The sequence below is a fragment of the Anomalospiza imberbis genome, chromosome 20 (assembly GCF_031753505.1).
Source record: "Anomalospiza imberbis isolate Cuckoo-Finch-1a 21T00152 chromosome 20, ASM3175350v1, whole genome shotgun sequence".
Classification (NCBI taxonomy): Eukaryota; Metazoa; Chordata; class Aves; order Passeriformes; family Viduidae; genus Anomalospiza; species Anomalospiza imberbis.
In genome coordinates, this window is record NC_089700.1 from 2,473,704 (window position 1) to 2,479,693 (window position 5,990).

The 5,990-nt window shown below is 45.2% G+C and overlaps 1 long non-coding RNA gene across 1 annotated transcript; it reads right to left on the minus strand.

The window, feature by feature from the left end:
- Positions 1 to 986: 986 nt before the first annotated feature.
- LOC137485505 (uncharacterized) lies at positions 987 to 3,507 on the minus strand. The gene is made up of 2 exons (XR_011005338.1): positions 3,461 to 3,507; positions 987 to 1,230 (listed from the first exon to the last, which is right to left on the minus strand). It is a non-coding gene; the product is annotated as an uncharacterized lncRNA (long non-coding RNA).
- Between the last annotated feature and the right edge of the window lie 2,483 nt (positions 3,508 to 5,990).

A 5,990-nucleotide genomic window follows, 5' to 3' on the forward strand; every position in this document is an offset into this window, starting at 1 on the left:
CATGTTTTGCAGAATTTCAACCATGTCTTTTCTGTTCCTTTTTTATTACAGCAGGTGTTACTACATCAGGTGCCTCAAATTGTACCGCTAAAATATTTATTTTCCTGAATATTACATTTCTAGTCATATTATTTAAATGTATCAGGAAAGCTTCAACTAAATCTTTTAATCCCATTTGATCTACAAACAGAGCTGCAGCATGACAGCTTGGATTAATGCATCTGGCATTTATGAAATTATAAACATCACACAGCAAACAGACAGTGACTGCTGCTGCTCTTTCCTTTCTGCTTTTGTAGCACCAGGCTAAACTAAAACAAACCCTTCCCCTACATCTACATTTGATTGAAAGGTAGACATGCACAAAAGGGTGAGGTACCCTAAGTGATGGGCTCAGTGGGATATTGAATTTATGTCTACGCTTTGATGCTTCTGGGTTTCGTTTTCTGCTCCTGAGTAGAATTAATTCTGTTCCCCACAGGAGTCAATTTGATATTTTACATAACCCCCCCCCCCCCCCATTTTATTGTTTTAAATCCAACTTTAGGGAAAAGACAAGAGGTCAAGGACAGACAGAAGGAATGAAAAGTGGAGAGGGGACCTTTTACAGTTAAGACCCTTTTTAATATCCTAATCCCCATTTTGTCTATCTTGGTTTCGAAAAGAGACAAGAAACTCTTTTAAAGGGGCCCCTGTATCCTCATTTCCAATTCCATGTTCTCCCTGACAACCCTTTACTTTGTGTTCCTGACAGTCACACCACTGACAGCATTACTTTTCCCCTTATACTCCACAGCAAGAGCCAGAGACAAGGTAGCTGTGCTGATCCAGCAGCCCCAAATCCAGCAGGGAAACCCCCCCAGCTCTGCCCCACACTCCTGGGCTGGCTGTGGGGAAGGGGGGGAGCTCTCCCAAAGACCCCCAAACCAACAAAAACGCTGCCAAGGCTTCCAGAGACTCATCAGCATTCAGAGCTGCCACCTCCACACCGTGTAGGACACTTGAAAGAGTGTAAAAGCACAAGATTATGTATGGAACAAAGCAATAAAAGGGAACAAAACTGGTGGAAGAAGAAAAGGACTGCTACAAATGAAGGGTTTTGTCTGGAAGTTTGCTTCCTGACAGTCTGTGCCCTGGTTGCAACATCATGTTGGTCCAGATTTTCCAGTGGTCTGAATGCTGAGCTATAGAAACATCCAGGTTTCCAAGCACACAGAACCATGCCTCATCCTGCAGTTACACAAAACCCAAGTTAGCCCCACTTGCAAGTAACGCTTCCAGGGGTGCATCCGTGTGGTATGAAGGGATGTTTCAGACATGCCCATTTTCCTTCCAACACCATTCCACCAGCCATGCCCCTGGACAACCTGAAGTGCCCAGGGCCCACACCAGAAAGGTGCTGAACCCCTTGGCCCCAGCACAGTGTCCTTGCCCATCTCCACATCAAGGCATCCACGGCAGAGGTGTTCCCCACCCTTCACAAACCAGGGCAGAGGGTCCCAAAGAGCAATGCCACAACCTAGACCTCAAATCTGGGCCAAGGTCTCATCTCTTGAGAAGAACAGCTGTCGGTTCTGAAGTTCTTAAGTGACATTTGAAAGCTAAGGACCTGAATATAACCAATATTTACCTTTGTCTAAGTTTGCAGATTGGTTGACACAAAACCTATGACCTGTACCAAATTCAAACTGTGCCTTTCCTTTGAAATCTACTGTTCTGTTGATATTTCACCAGCAAGGCCCTCCTTTGAAGAAGGATAAATCCTCCCTCAGAAGCAGCACAGAAATCCCTGCAGAAGCTGCAGTCCACAGGGGACCCACATCACACAGGCATTGACTGACTGACCCTTCCTTCCCAAGTGGGGATGCACTGATGGCTGAGACAGTCAGAAATGTTCATATTGGGCCCAGATTTGTTTATTCCAGGGCCTCAGATGCTTTAAAGCAGACCTACTTATAGCCTGCAATGTGTGAGTGACTCTCTGCTATTTTGGCACTAATATTGTCAAATGGCATTAATTAAAACAAATCACTTATAAAACAGGCTGGATTCATCAACAATAACTGAGGAGATATTTTTTCTTTGCCTTTTTTTTTTTTAAGGATTTTAATGAATAAACAGCAATTCCTATTCATTATTTATCTACTTCTGAATTTTAATGAATAGTTCCCAGCGCTCATTAACAAATCTCTGTATTTATGGAAAACTGGCACTTCATAAATATCAAATTGTGCTATTTTATGTGCTGGTTCTATATAAATATAGAAATTCTGTAATTATCACTCGAACTGATCATTAAAATTCAAAAGCAGATAAATAAGCCTAAGCTTCCTGCCTTATTATTCAGACTAAACCTCTTTTTTTTCCATATGGTTCCCTTTTCCCCCACATGTCACACCCTTTCCTTGGGGTGGCACACAGTCACTGCTCACCTTGCAGGTGGCACCTTTCTGCTGTGTTGTCTGAGGCTTCTGCCCTGTGCCAGCAGCAGGAACTCTTTCCCTCAGCCTTGCCTCTCTAGGTCGTGAGACTCCTGGTAGGCATTCTCATTCTACACTGATCTGTCCTTTTTTCCCCTCGACACTGTTATTGACTTTTGTATTATCACAGCATAAACCATTAGCCATTTTATGCAAATCCCTGTGTTGAATGAAATCCGTGTCAATCCATAAAATCAAATTCCAACGTGCTGAGCGCCATAAGAGTCTGGAGCTGCCTTTGTTGGGAGCTGCTGGGAGGAAACCTCCCCCCAGTCCCACCCAAAGCAAAGTCAAGCTCTGCAGTCTGCTCTGCCCTTGATCCCACTCATCTCTGGGGTGCAGAACAGGCCATGTCCTCATCCCAGTGTGAGGGGCAACCTGAAGCACCACTGCTGCTGTCCAGGAAGCTGTCGCAGTTTTACAGCACTTCATTTCAGATTATTGCTTGAACCAGTGCTTGAATCCATGTGAAGAAAATGAGCATAAACCTTACAGTAACACATAAAAACATATCAGCCTCCTGCACTTGGGGTTGCTTCACTCACTCCACGTGCAGCCAAACCCATCAACATCTTGTGGATGTGTGGTGGTGCTCCCATCCCGAAGCACAAGGAGATGAAGAAGGGAAGAGATGTGTCCAGAGCTACAGGGGGGCTCTGGCTCAGAGGCAGTGCCACAGTGCCTACTCAGGAGAAAAGCAAACAGCTGTTTAAAAGGCAGATAAAACTGTCACCCTTGAAAAGCAAAATCTGTATTAGCCTAAAAACCCCAGAGATTCTGCAGGGCACTGCAGCAGATGTGCTGTATTAATGGTTATTCCTTTAAAAATCAGTCCAATTAAAGCATTTAAGGTCAGGGAAATCTTGTGTTTCCTGACTGCATTAGGCCATGAGACCAAGGGTTGCCTGGGCTCAACCTCTCTCTTTAGAGAAGTCTGTGTGCAATATTTTCCTCAGTTTTTTTTTTTTTTTTTTTTTTACCTTATGCTGTGTCCTTGCCACAGTGCTGGAGATGTTTGTGACAATTGTTAAAAAAGAGATGTAATCAGCAAATGGAAGAACCATGACTCCTTTTAATGAAAATTCTTGGTTTTTCTTTTGTTTAGAAATGTCCTCATCATGCTGTTTTTGCATGTCAATGCACCTGTAATGAAGCAGACTTTGGATCTCAAAGATTGTGGCTCCACCTGAGCATCAGGTCAATTATCAGGTTGGTGATGGGAAAATTATTTTCCACTTTGCTGACTAGGCTTAAATGGTTCATAGCAGCTTAATCCAAAACTTCCCTTGTCCCATAACTGGCATTTCTGTGCTCCCCAGAGCTAAATCAGACCAACACTCTTCCAAATTACAGCCAACTGAGTCAACACTCCCTACACCACCTGTGAGAAGAAATGACACTTCTATCCTTTTTTAGTCCATTTAATTGTGGAACAGTGAAGTTTAGAGGAAGTGTTGAGTTTGATGTGTTTTAAGCCTACCTTCCCCTCTTGACATTAAGGCAGACAAGGTGGTACACCAGCCCTTCACCTCATTTCTTCCACCTGCTTTCCTTTGCTGTACAGAAACTTTGCCTTTTCTCTTACATGGAAACTGTACCGCCCCTGGGGCAGGAGGAGTGTGCTCAGTGTCTGTTGGTAATGGCACCTCACAAAATGAGGCTCTGCTTCATCACTGCAGGCCCAGAAAGAAAGGTGAGACCAACAGGAGGATGGGTTAGCTCAGGTCCTTCCCTGCACCCATCAGACAGGCCAGTCCTGGCAGAATGCACTGAAATCCCTGTGCACACACCTCATCTCCCACAACACTGCCTTTCCCAACAGGGAATGCTGCAATCAGTTCCTACCAGAGGCAAAAAAACCCCACAACTTTTTCTCTTACATTCTTCTTGTCCCCTTATCTCTACCACTTTTTAAGTCCAGTTCCAATTTTTCAGTCTGACCTTTCTTCTATTGTGCTGAGCTTCTCCTCAGTGCTGGCTGCTGCTGTTCAGGGGCTGCAAGGCAGTGGAGGGTTGAAGGTTTCATTAGAGCAAAGCCCTCCCAGAGCTGAGCATTGTGCATGGCTCAGCAGCACACTCATCACACTCCCCTGCCACACTGGGGAGCTTCTCCTCCAGGACACATGTCCCCTTGGCATGCCATGTTGTGAGCCAGAAGTTCTTAAATATTTTTGAATTTATTATCACAGTTGCAGCAACAGAAACATTTGACTTTTCTGTCTAAATCAATAAAAGGTTCTTTCTCTTTTCCTTTCTTTATTTTAAGGACATGCCTACACAACAGTTTCACTGCCAAGCTCTTCAAAAGCACAAGCAGAGGAAGAGCTGTTGGATCATTCTGGCTGTAATTTCAGTGTATCTTTCAATTGCCCACTATAAGAGGGTCAGTCTTGTACTTTTTGACCACATTTCCCCTCCATCCAGGTTTGATGTTGACCTACTTTCCCATGCTACAATTCACTAATATTCCCTTCAGCATCCAGATAATAAAGTGAGAGGAAAAATCCAAACCCGACTTGCACTAAGCAATTATTTTCACGTCCATATGTATTCACTGTGTTAGTGCCAGGGTTTTGTTAATGCACAATAGAGGATAATGAGAACACTTTCTAATTCTTCATCTCCTTCCATCTGAAGCCCTGGGAGCTCTGAGGAAAGACAAAAGCTGTCATGTTTTACCAGGGCAGTGCTTCAAACTGCAGCACTCACAGCGATTATAACCTTGTGTTTACAGGAAGGTGTAAAAAAGAAGTGGATGGATGAATGAATAAATGAATGAAACCCCTCATCTTAAACAGCTGACACAGATTAAATAACACGTCAGGGAACTTGTTTCCCTTTGCAAATACTGTTCCTTTGAGCTAAATCCTCAGGTAAGCCCCAGACAAACCAGAAGCACAGGTGGGGAGATGAAGGTGTGCAGGAGACAGATGGGGTTATCTTACAAATAGCCTGAAAACACGGCACTGAGAAACATGGCACTGCACAGAATGTGTCCCTGGGGGAAGGAGCCTTCTCCTGTCACTGGAGGTGTGAGGTCCCAGCCTGGTGCCCTCCCCAGGGCCATCTCAGCCCTGTAAGTTCTGTTGAACTGACTGGGAGAAAACCCCAAAACTGTCCAGGAGCTGCAGAGCCGCCCTGGCCAGGCACAGCCTGGCCCCCAGGGCAGGAGTGGACAGGGACTGAGGGGTCTCAGGGCCAGGGGAGCCCCTGGTGGGTGAGTCCATGCTGGCTCCACACCTGCTGTGGGCTGTGAGCGTGTTACAGGTGTGTCCAATGCAGCACAGGGCATTGCAGGCTCAGACCCAACTGCTCTGAGCATCCTCTGAGTCTGCTGCCCAAGAGAGGCCCCAGGGATGTTTACTGCATGTTGGAGCAAAATAAAAAGGACCTCAGCATGAAACAATGGCCTCTCAAATGTATCACACATGCAGTGTGTGCAGAGCTGAGCTTTCCTATTTTCCTGCCTTTTAGGGTTGCTGCATTCCAGAGGTAGCTGTGGTTTCCTCT